Source organism: Pezoporus occidentalis, unplaced genomic scaffold, assembly GCF_034315485.1.
Source record: "Pezoporus occidentalis ecotype Australia unplaced genomic scaffold, CSIRO_AGI_Poc_V1 ctg10, whole genome shotgun sequence".
NCBI lineage: Eukaryota > Metazoa > Chordata > Aves > Psittaciformes > Psittacidae > Pezoporus > Pezoporus occidentalis.
The window spans coordinates 4753481-4774191 of record NW_026912779.1 but is presented as its reverse complement, the minus strand read 5'-3'; the positions used below and the strand labels follow the sequence as shown (position 1 = coordinate 4774191).

The 20711-nt window shown below is 45.1% G+C and overlaps 1 protein-coding gene across 1 annotated transcript in view; it reads right to left on the bottom strand.

Annotated features, from left to right (window-relative positions):
- Positions 1 to 20711, bottom strand: part of BMP2 (bone morphogenetic protein 2) — a 250350-nt gene that overhangs the window by 73778 nt on the left and 155861 nt on the right. The window lies entirely within an intron of this gene.

The window sequence follows — 20711 nt, the reverse complement described above, 5'->3', positions numbered from 1 at the left end:
GCCCTCAGCCAATCTCTTGCTGCAAATCCTGCCCTTAAGGAGGGGTGAGGCTCCTGAGAAAGAACTCACTTGCTGAAGTACCACCAATGTCAATTCTTTGGTACCTGACACAAGACAATATAAAGGGCCCTGACTTTTGATAATCCAATTATCCTGCAGCGGGCATCCAGACCAAGACCTGTTTCACCACTGATAATCTTGCTTAGATAGACATCCCAACCCTCATTTTGTCTGACAGGAGGATACAAAACCAACATCAGCCTCTGCCAGCTGGTTGAGTAACCTCACAGAACACAGAGTTCTCCCAAATCCCATACATCACAACCAATAATTGATTTCCCTAGGCCTTTGTCAATGTGACAGCTCCTTACGAGGCCGAACAAGAAGGCAAATAAAGAGTAACCTGGCTGAACTTGTGCTTCTTGTTCATGCAGGTCATCAATGTGACAGTCCCCTAGCCACAAACTCCTACACGTTATTAAGGGCTCTTCCTACCGCAGAGCTGGACTGCCAGCTAGTGACCAAGGGAGCGATGGTGGCACTCAAAGAGCTTGCAGAATACCACCATCTACTGGCATAAAATGTGGAGGAAGGAAAGGAAAGGGAAAGGGAAAGGGAAAGGGAAAGGGAAAGGGAAAGGGAAAGGGAAAGGGAAAGGGAAAGGGAAAGGGAAAGGGAAAGGAAAGGGAAAGGGAAAGGGAAAGGGAAAGGGAAAGGGAAAGGGAAAGGGAAAGGGAAAGGGAAAGGGAAAGGGAAGGAAAGGAAAGGAAAGGGAAGGAAAGGAAAGGAAAGGAAAGGAAAGGAAAGGAAAGGAAAGGAAAGGAAAGGAAAGGAAAGGAAAGGAAAGGAAAGGAAAGGAAAGGAAAGGAAAGGAAAGGAAAGGAAAGGAAAGGAAAGGCATGGGGATAGCAGGAGAGGGAAGTGGCTGAAGGAGATTTAGAACCATAGAGTCATAGAATGGTTTGGGTTGGAAGGGACCTTCAAACCTCATCTGGTTCAACACCCCTGCAATGAGCAGGGACATCTTCAACTAGATCAGGTTGCCAAGAACCACATCCAGGCTGGCCCTGAATGTCTCCAGGGACTGAGGCATCTACCATCTCTCTGGGCAAAATTAATGGCATGAGAAAGATAAAACCATGGGCACCTACCACAAAATAAAAGGCAATTTATACAAGTAGCAAAGGAGCAAAAGGCAAGGGGGGAAGAAAGATGGTGGGAGCTGTTTTCCCACCCACATGCACCATGCCGGAGCCTGTGGACATGGCACCAGAGCCTGGCTACTGGAACCAAGACAGTCCCACTGCAATAGATGCAGGCATGTCAGCCCATACTAGAGAGGCATCACCATCAGGTGCAGCTGATATCCTGTGTATCACAGGCCGTTACATCTCAAAATCCTTCCATATTTTAGCCCCAAATCTTGTGTTTGCTTCAGGCACCTAAAGGGTGTCTGCCTTGAAATGAAAGTCACCGAGAGAAGCCTGGAGTTTGAATGGGTGGTCACCTTCTTGTCACCACCATGCCAGTATCTCACCAGGAGGCTACTGCCCACTGAGTCTAATTGCTTCCTGCCTTGGGTTGCTCCTGGACTTGGCAGGGCTGTGGCCAGCATCTCCTGACATATCACAGCCTTTGGATGCCTGTGTGTTACAGAGCTTCTCCACAAGCAATAACACTCACCCTACTATTGATCCGAGCTAGATAGGAATTCGCCTCCAAGATAGGGAAGGCTCCACATGCCATTACCATACTGCTCAAGTCATCCACCCACTTCGATCTGCAAGGCTGTTATCACACTGATTGCTGTATGTACACCTTCCAGGAGTGACTTTACAGAGTCTTCTGCTCACCCAGAGTCATAATTAGAGACAGGAATGTGCTATTGCAAAAGAGATAGAATATTCATTTGAATCCTTACCATTACATTGCCTCAGCTGTGTGCCAGCCCCCTTTTCCCTATTTGTTTCCCACAAATAGTTTAACAAATTCATTTTCTGGCAGGAATATTGGTGGAAATGGTACATTTTAAATCAGTACCGGGGAATGCTCCTGGGAAAGAAATCCAGTGCTCATAACTGTGTGTATGCTCAACAGAAACCCAACATTAAGTGTTCTGCTTACCCAGTCCCACGCGCTGGGCTGCAGTTCGAGAGGCCTCCGCTCAGTCCCTGCCTCTGCCAAACTCTCCCTGTCTGATCCTGGGCAATATCTCCAGTTCCCTCTGCTCCTGGGCCAGCACAGCCAAAGCCGAACCCTCTGACAGTGACTGTACAGAGCCAGCAGGAACATGGGTATGGCTGCCTTCCACAGGGCAGGTCTACAGATATGTGCTTTTAATTGGGGCTGGCTAAAATAACAGTGAAGGCTCTCCAATTGCTTTGGTTTATCTGGTTTAATCTGAATTATCTAGCTCAGGTTAGCAAATCCAAATGAAGAACACACCTGCATTTGTTTGTTTGCTATGGAAATATCCATCAACCCTCATCTTTCCCCCACATTCAGGTCATAGAAGCAGTAGGGAAGCCTTTTCCTTTTCTTCTCATCCCTAAATATGCTACAGTCTATTCCCTTAAGGCCACAATTGGCCCTTAAAGTCTACCCTGTCCCCTAAAAAAGGCCTTAAAATATAAGTGATACATTAAAAAAATAGATCTCTCAAGTCTGTGTCTTACAGCTCCCATTGAAAGGAAAGGCCCAGCCACACCAACTGGTGATTTCATTAGTTCTCTCTGCAAAGGCTGTGGTATTTCCTATATATGAGAAAGCCTGGAGAATTAAGGAAGTCATATTCCACTTGAACTTCTTGCTGCTGTGACTCCCTCCTCTCTCTCTGTTATTTTACCTCTTTCCTCATTCAGCCTAAGCAGCACAGCCTTTCTCTTCTTCTGCACTGGCCTATTCCTTTCTCTTCCTGTGTTCCCCTCACTAATTCCTACCTCCTTTTTCAGCCTGACCTGTGTCATCCTCACAGCAATGCACGAGGAGATGCTAGCACATTATCCAGCAACTTCTTCGCAGTGATATGCCAGACCTCACCAGAACCTGTAGCTGGCTGCACTCTGCCTTTCCCTTTATCTCCACCAGCTCCCAGGATGGAAGACAACCTTCACTCTGCGCCATCACATCCTCTGTCTGTACATTGTTACTACTCCTCCATCTCTACAGCAGCCAACTTCTTGCCCTTCCCCTCTATGCTCATCATTCTCTGGTTTTCCCACTTGGGTCAGATTCTTCCCCTCTTCTCCTTATTTCTGTTTCTTCCCCCTGGGCTGTGAGCCAAATGTCTCAGATCTGACAGTAAAAATACAGAAGACTCCGAAGGTCTGCAGAGGATTAAACCCCATTTGCCCCTGAAACCTAGATGGTTTGGAGACAAGGAAAAGAGGATTCAGACACAGCAAGGACTAGATAGTCAGACTTTCAGAGTTAGCAAGCAATGCCAGAAAGCATACTGGGCTAATTTTATTCATATGATACTGGTGCAAATTACTGGGGGTAGGGATCAAGGCTGGGATTTTCAAAAGGGCTAAAGCTCATGTTTTTAAAAGCTCTTTACTGACTTAGGAGTCAAAGTCCCACTTTCAAGTGGAAGTTAAGAGCAAAAAAGCCCTTTGGAAGCCAGTCCTAATTCTACCAGTCAGACTGGCATTCCCAGATCCCAACTTTGTCAACACCTCATTTTCATCGGGAAAGTCAACCACAGGGAGCAGCTCAGTGCCCACCTCCTGCCCAAATCCTAGGCTGAGCCAGAAATGAGGTGAGTGCCCACTGGGCCTGGCTGGAACACACACAATCCCAGACTGGTCTGAGTTGGAAGGGACCTTAAAGCTCATCCAGTTCCAACCTGTCAGGGGCATGGACACCTTCCACTAGACCAGGCTGCTCCAAGCCCCATCCAACATAAGCCTGTGCTTAGTGCTGCCCCAGTGTGACAGGGCTTAGTGGTACCAGTCAGCTCTCCCTTGAACACCTCATTCAAACTCCATCATCAGCTGAACTTGGAGCAAGACTTATATGTGGACTCTCCCACTTTCAGGAGAGAGCATGAATGCTGGATGCAAGGCACACTGAAGGGTCTTGTCATGCTCTTCCTGACTTGAAGAATATTTAGGGAAAGGAACATGCATCAGATGTCTTCTGTTTCTCTTGTGGTTTGTCTTGATTTATTGGTTTTTATACGAGACAGGACTTAAGCCTTAATTCTAAGAGAGGATTAATGGCAAGGTGAGGGAAGAGTCACATCCAGAGATAGATACCTACCTTGTTTTGGCAATGCAAGGCAGGATATGAAAGTCCTGTCTTCCACTCTCGCTATGCATGTGTTGGTCTGGGCATGCCCAAGATAACTCAAGAGCTCTGGCAGCTGTGTATATTGTTTTCTAAGCTCCTACATCTCTCTCACCAAAAGTCAGTGGCAATTCCTATAACCCAAGCCATTTAGGGTACAAATTCCAGAGGTATCTTAGGGCCAGATGTTTACAGAGAGTTACCTCTCCAAACTGCATTTACATACACTATTCCTCAGAGAATTAGGAACACAGACTATCAATTTTCAATTGAATTTGAGCCTCTGAGTTCTAGAGATGCTTTTGAAAGTCCTACTCCTGCAAATACAGTTAGCAACAAGCACCAAAAGCCTGATTTTGAAGCGGTCTCCCATCCACACATTCTTAAAGCACCCAGTTCCCTGGCTGATACATCAATGAAATGCCCAGACTTTCAAATATGCCAACCATCCTTTACCACCCTGTATTCTCTTTGGGAAGGGCAGAATTCACCACTGCTTTTCTGAATTGAGCTTGGTGTTGAGCTTTTTTGAAGACCAGGCCCAGCTATTCACTGCTTCTCTGAACAGCTCCAAGCTTTTGGTATATGCTGGCAGAAACCATACCTTTGTCTCCAAGGCAGCCACATCTCCCTTCCCAGATATCAGTTCTGACTTCAGTAGCAGGAAGGGTAGATCAAGCAGAATCCCACCCTCCATTGTATGTCACAGCAACTCAATACCAATTCAGTGCTGGGTCTTGAATCTTTTCAACAGCCTGGCAGTTAATAATCTATAGGCAAAGACTGTTTGACAAGCATGGGCTGAAATGTAAAGCCATATGTGAAAATCACCATCTTTTCACATACAACTTGTGAAGAGAAAGACGAAAATATGAATCAAATTAGCTATCATTACAAATAGTGGTCTGGAAATGAATCACAGATGTTTTGATGGAGAATGGGTTTTTTGGTAACACAATTCTTCTGAAAAGTGCCCATTCTGCATGAAAAGGATCCTTTCTTCCCCTGAAGAAACTGATTGTTCAAAATATTGAAGTATTCCAACCATGCACAAAGACATTTCTACATGCCTTTGCAATGTTCCATGGGAGCTGGATTTTGTCTTCTCGTGTTCATCTAAGCCAAACTCCTTAAATGTATTGCATTTCAAATGTCATATATCTATCATCTTTAAGGGAGGAGACCACAGAGGATCAGTCCAAATAGAAGCCAGGTTTAAAGAAGCTTAAAGAAAGAAGCTTAAGGCCAGGTACTATGGCAGCTTTTCCAAACAGAAATATTCTGGTCTTTAACCTTACATTTTCTTGTTATTCATCTTATTTTTCTTTATTCACTGTCATTACACTTCTTTTCCTTACTCAGTGTTATGCTATACCAGTCAGTAACAACCGTGTGATAAGCAGAAAAGTAGTATGATAAAGGCCCACTATAATATGTCCATTTGGCCAGCAGCACTTGGGCTCATGTCTGTCTCTGCGACATGATCTTATCCCTGCACAATTCAAATAAGAGCTAAGAGTAGGTGAAATTTCCAGCACACAGACACAAATCTCCAGCCAGACAAGTGCCTGCTTCCTTCTCCTTTTGTGCCCAATTCCTCCCACACCTTCCCAAAGCCACAGCTACTACCCAAGAAGCATCACGCTAAAATGAGATTCAGGACCAATACGTTCTACACCTCCAACTACTGAAATGTCTACTAGCTTGCCTCTTATCTAGGCTGGAAAGATGTGGTTTGCAGGTGGAAGGAATTGCCCTTATTAGACCACGTAGCATCATCTGAAGGAGCAGACAAGCTTTCAGGCTAGCTCATGGGCCTTCCTTCTACATCTAAAACACAAGCAGCAGAATTCAGACCTAAATGCAAATAGGGAAAACAATTGCCTGGAGTTTAATTTAACATGTACCAGTGAGGCCATCTACTTCAGAAACAGTAACTGGTGTATGTGGGGGGTGTTAGCAACATAAAATGAAGAGTAGCAAGGTGACAGTCTTTGCAGGACTGGGGAGAAGATGTGATTTATAGCCAGTGGAATATGAAAGTGCTGTAGGTGTGGTAGGAAATTCAAGGGTATCTTAAAACCTCTGGCACTGAGCACCTACAGATTTTAGCTCCCAAGCATGGTAATAGAAAGTGTGGGGTTTTCAGTACACCACCACTCTGATGATTGAGCTGGGAAAGCTCCATATCATCAGACTGGACCAGTACATTTGCATGTCTCATTTTGGGGACACACAGACAGGGACTCTGAACTCCAGGCACCAGTGAAGTGGATAGCAAAGCACAGGCTTGCCCAGATCCGCTTGCTGACCTCTGGAAGAAGATACCCACTCTCCTCTGGCACTCGATATAGCTACAGGATGGAAAATCCTTGCTGTTCCTGATCGCTCCAAATGAGGAAAGCTATCTTTCCAGCCGCTCCAAACAGAGAACCAGAACAGAGCATAATGTGGCATGATGCCTTCGGAAGATTTTCTAAATCAAGTAAAACGGAAAAGTGGTCAGGTCCAGAACAGAGCTAGGCTTAATATGTTTTAATAAGAAACAAAGCAAGCACTGTTTCACACTGTATTGTTCAGGCTTGCCTTCGGGCACATGTGGAAAAATGTTTACTAAATAACTCAGACACTCAGCAGCGAGATGCATTTTATTTCCAGCTGAATTCTCTGCAAGCATACACATGCCAAAAGGGAAGCAAAAGGTCATCAAAGTATTCCGGGTACCAGGTTGTCAGTGCACTCCTGCAGATGCAAACCCCTCCACTTCACCAAGAATGAGCCACGCAAACCCAACCAAGCAGATTCCTCTCTCCAAAACAAGGACAGAAACCAGTGTACCATCAGCACTACGGGCATGGAGGGGACTCATGGCTTCAGTAGCGTGTGTTGTAACCATGCGCAAGGGGGTTGTCTCTTTAATACGCATCTAGTGCCCATGACCCGAGCTCGATCCTGACTGATGGGTGAGTACAGGCATTTGAAAAGGGCCTGACCAGAAGAACCAGATGCACAATATTGGCCCAAATTAATTTTCTTGATATACTTCAGGCAACACTCAACCCTTCAACCAGTCCCCAAAACAAATGAAATACAAGCTGCAAATGCCCTCCCATCTCCTCCTCAGTCCTTGCCAAACCAACTCTAGTGTTTCTAGCTGAGGTAACTAAGTTTTCTTTAAAATATACATATAAAAGCGCATAAAACAGCACATCAAAACAGACTCAAAAGATTTTCACTTCAAGTAAATACCTCATTCACCTCTCAAAAGAATTGTCTGCTCTACTTTGCGCAGGACTCTGCATCTTGCCAATCAGGCTGAGATTCCTGCACCTCTAAGTCACTTAAGAAAAGAGCAGTAAGGTGCTTTTCTAAACCTTGTTCTTGCCTATCAGATCCCCCACCATAACGACATGGTTGGAGTTCGAAACTAATGCCAGGCAAAGCTCTGGCGGGGCTGAAAACATCTCTAAGGTACAACGTGTACTTGCCAAGTGCACTATTTCACACTGAAGTCTACAGCCATTTTAAGTTATCTACTGCCTTAGTCATCTACTACTTGTACTTTCCCATTTTTGTACCAGCCACAGCTAAATCTCAAAGCCTGCATTAAAAAAGGCAGTACTTGCAGCATACTCAACCTTTAAACCACATGTTGCTAACAACTTGCTACCATTTCGAGTACAATGATCAAACATATTAACTCCTAAGATAAACACAAACATGCTGAAGTGACATATTCCCAAATCTTCTGGTGTTGGGAATAATCCCCTTTTGAGAAGAAAGCACTGATCCAAATCCCTGCTAGTAATAAGCAGGAATGCTGCCTGAGTATTATCAGTGATCCTGCAGTTCCCATCCTAAGATGTCTCTCATTAACTCCTGCCAAAAACAACACCACTTACCCATTCACAGAATATTCCCAACCACTGCAAGTTTGTTCCTGACTTCAATATCCCTTTTAGTCTGAAAAGAAATTACCACACTGATTTATTCAAAAGATGTGCTTCCTGTGGGTAATCAAAGTCTTTATAAGCATCTGCCGTTTCAATTGCTTAATTTCTACTGCTGTTAGTACTGGAGAAGGCACATGTGTATAAAGGAGCCAGCTGGATTCTTCTGGTTGTTTGTGCATCCTCACCAAGAATCATTCCCATCAGTTACAGCTAAACTGATCTATACTGTGGTAGGCCCTAAGGGAAGCAGGCAAGACCAGAGCACTGCACAAGCACGCAGCAGAAGACAGTCCCTGCCCTGAAGAGCCCACAGTCTACATGCACAAGGAAGGGCAGATGCAGCAAGACACAGCGAGTGATGAAACATCTGGCAGTAGCGAGCCAAGGAGGAAGGTTTTCTTGTGAGGGAGGCTTGTGAGCTTTGTCAGCTTCAAATAGCCTCTTCCCCAGGATGTGTGGGTGGCAGGTTGGAAGCCACTGCTCTACATCCTGGGATTTCTCAGAGAGGTGGTGGATACCCCATCCCTGGAGACATTCAAGGTCAGGCTGGACGTGTTTCTGGGCAATCTGATCTAGTTGAAGATATCCCTGCTCATTGCAGGGCGGTTGGACCAGATGAGCTTTGAAAGTCCCTTTCAACCCAAACTATTCCATGCTTTTATGACTCTCCTTTTGTGGAAATCACTGCACCCGTGATGACACTTGGGGAACACTGCAGGAGAAAACCCAAAGGAAGACGAGTCGCTACTGGCAGAGCAAGGACATCCAGCTGACGAGCAGCTCCTGTGGGACTCCCCTTTCTAGTTGGGACCAGACAACCTGATGTTTCAGCCCTTTAGAAGATGCAAAGCAGGAGGACTGCTTTTGCATATGTGATCTGTAAAGCCAGGACACTCTTGCATAATAAAGCTGCCCTCGTTTGAGTGGACTAGATTCAAAGGAAAATACCAGCGAGAGCCACTCCGTTTCTTTAGTGGATTTGAATTAGAAGAACAATTTAGAAAGATCATTTGTTTTCCTATAGTCACAAGAGTACGTAATGCCTTTTAATGCCACTTCCCTTTAATTCTGCTTTAAAGGTTCCTACCTTTTCTGAGTTAACAGGAGCTGTGTGCACTCAGCTGCTTTTCTGTACGTGAAACTCACTCTAAGTCAAATGGGAAGGCATTTGCATGGGAGCTCCTGGGAGGCAGCATTTGTCATTCCCATTTTCTAGGTCTTGAAAAGAATAAAACTGGATTTATCCACAAACTAGAGCTATTTTGCATATATTTGTACAGAACAATTCAAATAGTGAGGAAAAGAGAGGGTTTTTTTCATTCTCTAGAGGCAGAGCTAATGCCCTTTGGGTACAATGGCATCTGAGGCACTGATAGTGCTCAGTGTTTAATATGGGACTCTGGTAGCTGCTTATGGTTTTTAATTCTCAGGCTTGCAATCAAAGACATCATCTACCTGCTAATCTTGAACAGTAAAAATCCCTCTATTTTTTCATTTAAGTACCTGTGGAAGGTTTTTCCCACCTATTGACTTGTTGAAATGAGATAGATTCATTTGTCAAACATGAGATAGCTTTGTATTTCCAAAAAGCATGGACTTTAGCTTCTGGTGAAGATTGGATCTTAGGACACACCATCACTACCTCTGGTGGACAGGACCTGGGTTAGTTAAGCCTGGATGCGAGCAGCCACACTGCAAAGCAAGTTTAAGGTCCCTTCCAACCTAAACCATTCTATGACTCCATGAAAACCAAAGCCCACAGTCTAACTCTTGCTGTCAGTAAGGTCTGTCCCTGTTGACAGAAGTGCTAAGCTCACTGCAGCGTTTTGCATGGGACAGAGAGAAGATAAAGCACAGGAAGCTACTGAAAGCCCAACCCGACTGAGCAGGGAAGGCACAAGATCAAAGGTGCCATCATAAAAGAGAGTTTGAACAATTCTGAGCCTGCAAAGTGCCACCTGATTTTTGTTTTAGAAAGTTAAATCTGCCAAAAGCCGCTTTCCAACAGCAACACGACGGAGCACACAGCTGCAAATGGATGTCCTACAAGCAAACAATCAACTGTGGAGCTCCACAAAAGAGGAAGCTCCAACGAGCTTCTCAGATCTCTCTTCAACTTCTAATCAACTATAAAGAACAACCAAATTACAGAAGCAGGAAACCAGGCTTCCTCCTCTTTCATGAAAACCCTTTGAAACTCCTCCACTAAAGCAAAGATTTAAATAGCTTCCTAGTTATAAAATAATCTCGTCTTGTTTTCATCAGCATGCCAGTTTCAGCCTCTTGGAACATGCTTCTCCCACCTCAAGCAAATACATTCCCACTTATGGTTACTGAGATTCATTAACCAGCTACCTGGATTCCTCAGCTTTTGAGTGCTACGCCCTTCTGGTGCTGCCCAGATGGATAGAAAAGGAAGGAGATCTCAAGAGATCTGAGTCAATGAGTGAAATGGGACTCAGGAGATGCAAATGTGATTCTGTCTGAGGGATCCTGTGTACTCCTGACCAGGTCATGGAGCACCTTGCTCTGCCTTCACTTTCCAGCTACAAAACGAAGCAATGTCTTTCTGCTCAGAGGAATCCTACAGTGCTGCAATCATGATGGCTCAGCTATCACGGGTCTGCAGCACTCATAAATACTTAATGAAATGAGGAGGGGGGAAGTTAATCCACCTCAGATTTACCTTTTTTCACTGTAAGTACAAGTATGGAATTGGTAAAACCAGGTAATCTGATCTTACTGCACTGATGCCACAACAGGCAATGCTAATCAGAACATAAAGGCAGCTGAGTGTAGAGAAGTGTTTCTTTTTAGCACTGTCTCTTCTGTTGGTTATCACAGACCCCCAAGAGTTGAATGAGTCAAGACATGGAAAAAAGTCCCCCCAACACGACACTCAGTTTGCCTGCTTCACTCATGAACTCTTCAGGCTAAGTCCCAGGTTTCCTAATTCTTCAAGGTGGGGACATAACTTGTGCGCAGATGCTTCCTCTTTGCTGACACTAGAGATGGAACTTGACAACTGGTGGCATAAGCAATAGGAGACCAGAAATACCTGAAATGAAGCTTGATACTCACACATATCAGTAGTGACTCCATCACACACCCCATCCTGTAATGGAACCCAGAAAGGGTCACACCTTCAATCTCTAGCATCCAAATTAGCAGCCAAGCCTGCCTCTAATATGATGCAGATGTTTTGGGAAGCCAGTTGCAGGTGTGGACAGTTACTCACCTTACGTCACATCCTCAAGTGATGGGAGCTAGTGCTGAACATCCAGGAGGTGCCAGCCCTCAGCTATGGAGTTCCCAGGAGCTAACCACACAGGAATGGGTAGTGTGGGGGGCACCGATTGTCACAGGCAGTTCAAGCCAAGGCTAGTATTGCTCTTACTGACCAGGCGTTATTCCCAGCTGCCCTGTGGAAGCAGATTTCTCTTTGGTGATGGCAACCAGATAAAGGATAATAAATCTGTAACCACCATTCAGTGAAGAGACCTGGAAGGGCAGTGGTACTCACAGACATGTATTCAAGAGGTACAAGACTGTCTTTTTTCCCCTGACTTCCTGGGAGATGACACAGTACCATGTCAAAGAGCAAGACTAATCTTATCCCTTGCAAAGAAAGAGAGAAGTCTCATGCACATAGGCATAGACAGGCTAGCAGGGAAGACCAGCTTGCAATTTGATCCACAAATCAAGTGACCAGTGATAAAGACAACAGGAGGAAAGACTTTTACTTACTTACTAGGACTGAGACTCTTAGTGCCTTTGATAAATTGATATACAAGACTTCCACTGGTTAAATTGAGATCTAGGAGCAACACTGCACATGAGTTTTTAAGGACAATAAAACATTCCATAACATATGGAGCCATCTTCTGATGACTCCAGCTTCTGCATTTCCCTGGCCTGACTGGCTCTTCCGAGGAAAATCCCTCTAGGAGAGCTCAAACAACTTTAGCAAGAGCAAATTCATTACCCTGATGCACAGCCACATAAAGTGCCTGGCTGCACACAACACATACAGCCTTGGTGGCAGTTCAATATAGCATGACCCATATCACTACAGTGCCAGGCACTTGATGCCAAACGCTCACATAGGTCTGCTTAATAGTTATTGAGTACAAGCTGGTTTCAGAAAGCATAAAACTAACAAACACCATGGTTCTTTGTGGGGGAGCCATGCCATGGCTGCTTTTCCACCCAATGCCATATGTGTAGAGCTTTTCTTTCTGGCAGTCGATACCCAGCATTTCAGGCCTGTAGAATCACAGTGTTCATTGTCTTCCAGATGGACTGTGAAACATATCCGGTCCATCATGAGATTATGCAAGTTATCTGTTGTTTGAAAAATAATCTGAGCATTATCCTCTGTACCCTCATAATGGGTTCTCCTTTAAAAAACATTAGGAAGTCCCATTTTTCTTTTTAAATACTTGTTGTAGATATCTGCTGTCAGCTTTACAAATGACATCTTATTTAAGCACACACTTCAACAGCATTAAGGGAAAACAAGATGGTTTTGCATGAACGAAAGCACAAGGAACAGGTTTTTGTGTGGAACCATATATATTAACTCTGACGATGCACCTGTACTTGTCAGTGTCCCAGAACTAGTGAACAATAAATGATGATGCAGTTGCTATGAGTTACAGCTGTTACCCAGTGGTAGAAACAACTGCCTTTCTGGAAAACACCTAACTTTGGGTACATACGTCTAGTTCCTGAAGCCCATCTATCAAAGGTCTGCCCATTTCACATCCCTTCCTCATCCTCCTCACTGAATCTCGATAGGAAGAGCCTTTGCAATCCAGTTTGTTCACTGCTGTGGACCATGCGCTGATCTTCAGTGCCACGAGTGCCAAGCAGGAGAGGTCTATGTCTTATACTGCACTCCCAGATCTCTTGTGGGATCAAATGGTTGCTACCATTAAGCTCTGGGGCTGGATTTAATACTCATGAAAGAAGAGATTAAAAGTCCTGTTGATTTCCATTGGGTTAGGATCAAGTCTTCAGGAGTTATTTGTCTTTCTACATTGCCACTGTTGCAGAAATTAGCTACTGCTCTTAGAATCATAGAATCAACCAGGTTGGAAAAGAACTTTAAGCTGATCAAGTCCAACCCTTCCTGAGCACTGCCAAGGCCACCACTAACCCATGGCACTGAGGCCTCATCTCCACGCTGTGTGAACACTTGCAGGGATGGTGACTGCAGCCCTGCCCTGGGCAGCCTGTTCCAATGCCTGAGCACCCTCTGGGGAAGGAATTGTTCCTCAGCTCCATCTAAACCTGCCCTGGTGCAGTTGAGGCCATTTCCTCTTGTCCCATCCCTTGTTCCTTGGGAGAAGAGATCAACCCACACCTAACTACAACCTCTTTTCAGGTAGTCTCTTCTCCAGACTGAACCCCCCAGGTCCCTCAGCCGTTCCCCATCACACTTGTGCTCCAGGCCCTGCACCAGCTCCATTGCCCTTCTCTGGCCCCGCTCCAGCACCTCAATGTCTCTTCTAGTGAGGAGCCCAGAGCTGAACACAGGATTCGAGGTGCAGCCTCATCAGTGCCAAGCATAGGGGGACAATCCCTGCCCTGGCCCTGCTGCCGCACTGGTGCTGATATAGGCCAGGATGCTGTTGGCTTCTTGGCTTTCTGTTGCAAGTTCCCAGATTCAAGTGCTGTCCTCCGCAAGGCACTATTGGGAACACCTATAATATATCCTTTTAGAATGACAAGGCCCTCAAGGCATGCCAGAAGTCAAGGATACAAGATTCAACTTCACCTGTAGAGTTTGCTAAACTACTTTTTCACTATCTATAGCTTGAACTTAGCTTATTAATTCTAATGCAGCATCAGCCTGAAGGTCAAAGGGTTGGAATACCACTGCCACAGATAACCAGTGTGACGCTCCTAAATAAGCTTCGAAATGGTACAAACCAGACATTGGAAGTGACTTGGAACCAAACAAGTGACACAAACTCTTCCCTTTCCCCTCGCCCTGCAGAGGGGAATCACAGCTGGGATTCCCCCACAGGTGGCAGTACGTCAGTGGAAGCACAGTCACTGGATAACCATGCAGGATCCTGCAGAGCAAGAGAACATGTGCGCATCTACTGATGTTAACAGGGATCCTTCGTCAAAGCAGCTGCAAAACGAGGGGAAAAGTGAGTTTCACTGGGCTAAAGGGAGAACAAGAATGAATAGTGGCTTGTAGCCACTTTTAGCGAGGTAAAATGTGGAACACTACCTGATTTAAAATCATGAAATTGAAGAGAATTAACTGATAGAAATGTTTCAGTTCCTCTCCAACTAAGAGGAACGAAAGGATTTGATAAGCTACGGAAAGTCACTTACAAAAACCACAGCATTAATTCTTGCGATAAGCAAGCAGTTCTTTTCCTTGAAAGAGTTCATTGTTGAGAAGTAATTTAAGGACAAATTCCAGTTCAGGAAAATACATTTCATATCAAAATTTAATCCAATATCCAAGAGTGACAGGAAATTCAGGGCAGCGGGATTATTTTATTTTTTTTAGGTCCAATTCTTGAGGTCTATTTTTAATGTTGATTCATGCAAGTGTTGCTTTAGTCAAACATTTCTGAAGCTGTGATTTGCTAGTGGTTTGGCTCTTCTGGGGAGAGGGAGAACTCGAGAACATTCTTGGCTTGGCCAGAAGGTTTGAACTTGTTCTTGCATTTGACTTCCTCTGCACAGCATGGATTCAAATATTGGTACAGCAGAGGTTGCCTGAAAACACACTTGAGCAAGGCTGTGCTGTGTTAGACGTTGCATAACGGAGTTGAGGACTTTGTGTTGGCAATGATCTGAACATCTCCATCTTCATCAGGGACTGTAGTGATAGGACAAGGGGTGATGGGTTCAGATTGAAACAGGGGAAGTTCAGGTTAAATATAAGGAAGAAGTTCTTTACCGTGAGGGTGGTGAGGCACTGGAACAGGCTGCCCAAAGAAGTGGTGAATGCTCCATTCCTGGCAGTGTTCAAGGCTGGGTTAGACAAAGCCTTGGGTGACACGGTCTAGTGTGAGGTGTCCCTGCCCATGGCAGGGGGTTGGAACTGGATGATCTTAAGGTCCTTTCCAATCCTAACTCTTCTGTGATTCTTTTCTTCTCCCGTGTTCCTCAAATAGTGCTCCAACTTTTTAGGACATCGACTTTGTGTCTTTCATTTCATCCTGAGCGAGCTTTAACAAGTATTGTGTTTTCCAGGTTTCCTCTACCACCATTTAAAACTGGAAAGTTAAATTCTCCTGTAACTCTTGGAGTTCATGTGTTAAGAAAGACCACAACAACTGGGAAAACATGGAATAAGGAACGCATGGCAGATACAGAGGGAACCTGCAACACAGCAGAACCACAGTCCCCAGCTGTGAGCAGGATTGGCACTGCCAGGAGAAGAAAACTCACCGTGCTCGGCCCAGTGCAGAAAGCACCTCCCTTGTACAGGATGTCAACACCCTAAGAACTGACTGCCACCAGCTCAGGTTCTTCCCGTTGCTCTGCAGTTTGGCAGGGCCCTCTTGGAGCTACATAATCAAGCCCTTATTTTCCTGCTAGCTTCATGATGACTGTGTTTCTCCCAGACCACTCCTTCGCTTTCTCATTTCGCCTCTCCATTTTCTACCATTCCTCTAGTAAAGGTTAAGCCAATTTAGAGCTTTCAGTAGGCAGCATTCAGTCATCCAGGAGCCTGATTGTGTCTGCTTGTCCTCAAAATGGGCACAGGAAAGGCACCAGCAATGAAAGCTTTTCCATGTGCTGGATGCCGAGTACCTTGACCTGCAGGTCTTCTCCCATAAGGACATAAGGATACTTCATTATCTTGGAGCATCATTAGGTTGCTCAGTGAGAGCTACAGTGTCAAACAAGGGTGGGTCTGTCAAATGCTGCCAGTTGGGATGAGATCATCTGGCCAGTGAGACAGCCCAGAGACCATTTGCTTTTACCTAGACTTCAAAGGCCACATCGCTTCCAGCCAATAACCAAAGTCTCCTTGATTCACACAAATGACCTACAGATGAGGTACTTCACATGTCATTATTGAACCTCTGACCCACCCACTGTCCAGTCCCTATTTTTCCCCTCAACTCTCCAACTGGATACCCCAAATAGGTTAAAGCACAGTGCCTGATACAGTGCTGGCTTTCCACTGCTCTGAAAGGCACTCGTATGAATATTTCTAAGCTCCAACTCAATAAACAGGCCCTTCATGAGAATATAAAAATAACTGAGCCATGCCCCAAGACCTTTCACATTGCTGGAGAGGTGTAAAGGGTGTGCAGTGTAAACAAGAATAAGGCTCCCAATTTCTATGCACACTTTTGTTTTCAATTACACTTAAATTTGTTTCAGCTTTAAAATGAAGCTTGAACTGATGCCAGGGGGTTTTTATTCATGAATCCCAACACATTCCAGATTAGCTGTGAACAACAGTTACTCGTTTCCATTCTCAGCCTGCCACTTTTAAAAGGACACAGAAGAGAAGCTCAGATTTAGGGTTTGGTTTAGTGCAGAGGACCTGATCTCTCGCAATGAGCGCAGGTGCTTCTGTATTGAAGCATTAATCAACCCAAGTCCCATATGGCCATTTTATTACGTTGGTATGGCAAGCAGTCAGCTGTGGGGTTTCTTCAGAAGCTCATGAGGTCACTCCACCTCTTTAAAGCAAAACTAACGACTCTCCAGCAAATAGTAAGAGTTGGCAGCTGTGATGCTGAGATGATGTAATTGTACACAGCGGTGATGGGAGGTTTTTCTTGGTTCCTAGAAGCCAATATTGCAGAGGGAATCATAATAACAACAGTAATTGCTTACAATTTCTGGACAAGAAAGGAGAGCAATTTTCTTGCAAGAACAAACAGTGATCATAGAGATTGAAAGGTCAGAAACTGGCTGTCAGAATTGGAAGCGGTTAGGGCCAGCCTCTGGCACTGACAAAGCAAGGTAGCAAAGAGCTGACTATTCCCCCTATGCTAACACGTATCTTCATACTCTGAGCACCCTGGGCTACTTCCCTCCCCACACCTCCCCTGTTAACAGCTGGTTATCTGCTTAGTTTTGCCATGGGAAAAATGATGCTATGGAATTCTTTACTATGAGTAGGCTCCCCTAGAGTAAATATATGTCACTGTATACCTTGGCAAAACGGGATGGACACTTCACACTGAACCAGTGACTCAAAGAACTGGCTTTCTTGGGCTTACTGGTGTTGGTGAATTTACTGAAAGCAGCTACTAAAAAAAAGAGCCATGTTTCTTTTTACAGCTAAAAAGAATGGACTGAAAGGACCGTGCAGGTTCAATTAGACAGGGCCTTGGGCAACACTGTTTAGCATGAGGTGTCCTTGTCCATGACAGGGGGTTGGAACTGGATGATCTTAAGGTCCTTTCCAACCCAAACCATTCTAAGATTTGATGAATATCTGATCACCTTAGCTCTGGGAGGCTCCAGGCATTTTGCATCCTTTAGTACCCTCATCTTTCTTTACTTCTTAGGCTTGACACACATGGAGAATGCCATTTAACTGAAAGGGGTAATGCCTGTAAGAAAATGCTGGGCCACACGAGTGTGGCCGAACTACTTTTGCAACATGGCCCATTCCACTACAGCTCCTAATTACTGCTGCACAGATGCTGCTGTTTGTAAGTGGGAGAAGCAGGCACTGTGCACCTCCACTGTGAGCTTCCTGCTCTGCCCTGCTGGTGGAGTTTGATTTTGGAGTAGTTAGAGATGGACTCGGCGACCTGGCAAACACAAAGACAAACACAGAGGTTACTTTACTAACCCTTAATGAAGGAACCAGGAAATGAGTGTATTTTCTGCAATGATTTGAGTGGCAAATCATGTCTTTCAGTGGGTCACTGTCTCTCATTGGCTTTTGTGAGGGCAAAACATCATGTGGGTATATATAATTCTGGTCACTCTAAACCCTGGATCTACAGGGACTGAAAGTTGTGCCTTAGGCTGTCCAAGTGGTAAAACCCCTCCATCTGAAACAAGGCTGGGGTGTGACCTTCCAGTAAGATTTAATATCACAGGGAACAAATAAGCACTGTAGAAGGGGAGAAAGAAAGGCTGGCAAACTTTAGGAAGAACTGGATTCATTAGAAAGCTTTTATTTTGTTTAAAATCTGTGATGTTATCTGTAAATGATGGTATGAATGCTCCTACTTGTTTCAAATTTGCTTTGAGTTGCTTTTAGATTTTGTGCAATTTTTTTCCCCCCAACATTAAAGTTAGCTTAATGAGTGCTAAAGTTATCACTAATTACTGCAGAATTACTGAAACGCAGATAATGGAATTACTAAGAGGAAAAGGAAACTCAAAAACTTTTGGGTTTGGTTCAGTTTCATTGCCATGGACAGTTAGCATTTCTGATAAAGGAGGTCTGCTTAAGATTCAGGTTTGCTCCTTTTGGTTGCTTTACCCAGAGTCTTGGGAGACATGGTCTAGTGTGAGGTGCCCCTGCCCATGGTAGGTGGGTTGGAACTGAGTGATCTTAAGGTCCTTTCCAACCCAAACCCTTCTGTGATTCTATGATGCAGCTGCTGCACTGGCTTTCAGTTTTGGTGGGACTATTCTGGCCAAAATCTCTACTCTTTCTGTTTGAAAACCTTGGCTGAAGAGAAGCTTTCACTGCCTGATGTCCCTGTTCCCCTTTCTGCGCCAGGCTCTGCTGTGTTTCCCGATGTGGCAGGACCTGGTGTCCATAGCTGCCCCCACCTTCTCTCCAAGGGCAGAACACAGCAGGAGATTCTGGTTCAGATACAAGACATGCAAACTATTCAGAGGGCAAAGCAATATCTTTGCATAATCCAAATTATTTCAGTCTCATTATTCTAACCAATTTTACCATTAACACAAGTAGTTATCCCCAAAATTGAGCAAAGCCAATGGATGTGATAGGCTGGGTTGAGAACCTCCCCTTGACTCTAGTATTTCCCATTTCCACTCCAGCCTGTCATGCAAATGGGGCACGGCAGCACCTCTCCCTTCAGAAGGGGAAAATCCAAAGTTCACATTAGCTGTGCTCTTGAGACTACTAAACAAAGAGTGCTGGGGAACCCCAATATATGTAGATATTTCATGTTAGAGATCAGGACACTCACAGGTACATCACTGTCCCACATAAACAGAAGTAAGAGTTATGTGGGTTGCTGACCAGTGTATATTTTCCACGGAATCATAACTATAGATTCGTTTACTGTCACTGCTAAGTGATTCTGTGATGAACCAGATTCACTGCACAAACACAGCCTTCACCAGACCTCAAAGTGTCTGAATAGTGCCAGCCTGGGCACATGCAACCACAGGCACGGGGCTGGGACTCACAGAACCCCCTGCAAGGTCCACCTGTGGGGAGAAGGCTGCATCAGACGTGGCTTCACATCACAGGCACCTACAGGTGTCTGCAGAGATCTCTCGCACACCAGTTCCCATACAGGTTGTGTGAACAAGAAGATACTGCCCTGATACCATAGGACTTGCAAAATAGTGAGTACCAACCACTAAAGCATCATCTAAAAGAGAAGCACCATTCCACATACATTTATTCTACCAAAACATGACTAATCCATTTTATTTAGAATGATAGACTGGTTTGGGCTGGAAGGGAACTTAAGATCATCCAGTTCCAACCCCAGCCACAGGCAGGGACACCTTCCACTAGAGCAGGTTGTTCCCAGCCCCATCCAACCTGGCCTTGAACACTGCCAGGGATGGGGCAGCCACAGCTTCTTTTGGCAACCTGTTCCAGTGCCTCAGCACCCTCAGTAAAGAACTTCTTCCTTATATCTAACCTAAACTTCCCCTGTTTCAGTTTGAACCCATAGCCCCTTGTCCTATCATCAGAGTCCCTGATGAAGAGCTTCCAGAAGTCTCCTGCCTCTGAAGGCCCATGACTGCAGGCATTTTGTAAAGGGCCAGGCTTGTGCACTTCTTACTGCCCAGCACAAAGCAGAGAGCACGCTGGCACGTGCCTGTCCTGGGGCACACACAAAGGGAACCCACACTCCTAACCTGAGCCTGTGGACACTCAAGTCCTTTTCCAGACTCGAGCTGCTCAGGAAAACTTGCCCATTACTTCACAAGCTAAATCAAATGAATGAATACACCTCACAGTTGCTTTCCTCCACTTTCCCTCCCCACCACAGAGACTCCTGAGCTGGCACAGGCCAGGGTCATTCCACTGAGGTCAGTGGAATGATGCCCATTTATATCAGCTGATGATTTAAACCTCTGACTCTCTACACGTATTTCTTTTCCACCACGGCTGGATATAAAGCAGTGTCCAGAACATATGGAGGTGAAAACACCCACAGCTGGTTTAAACTCCCTCTTGCAGCTGCATCTCAACAGTGTTTTGCAGAAGCTACTTCAATGTAGACACGTCTGCAAAGGGAAGGAGAAAAGCCCAGCACATACATCAATGGTAAATAGGTACCAGCAAGC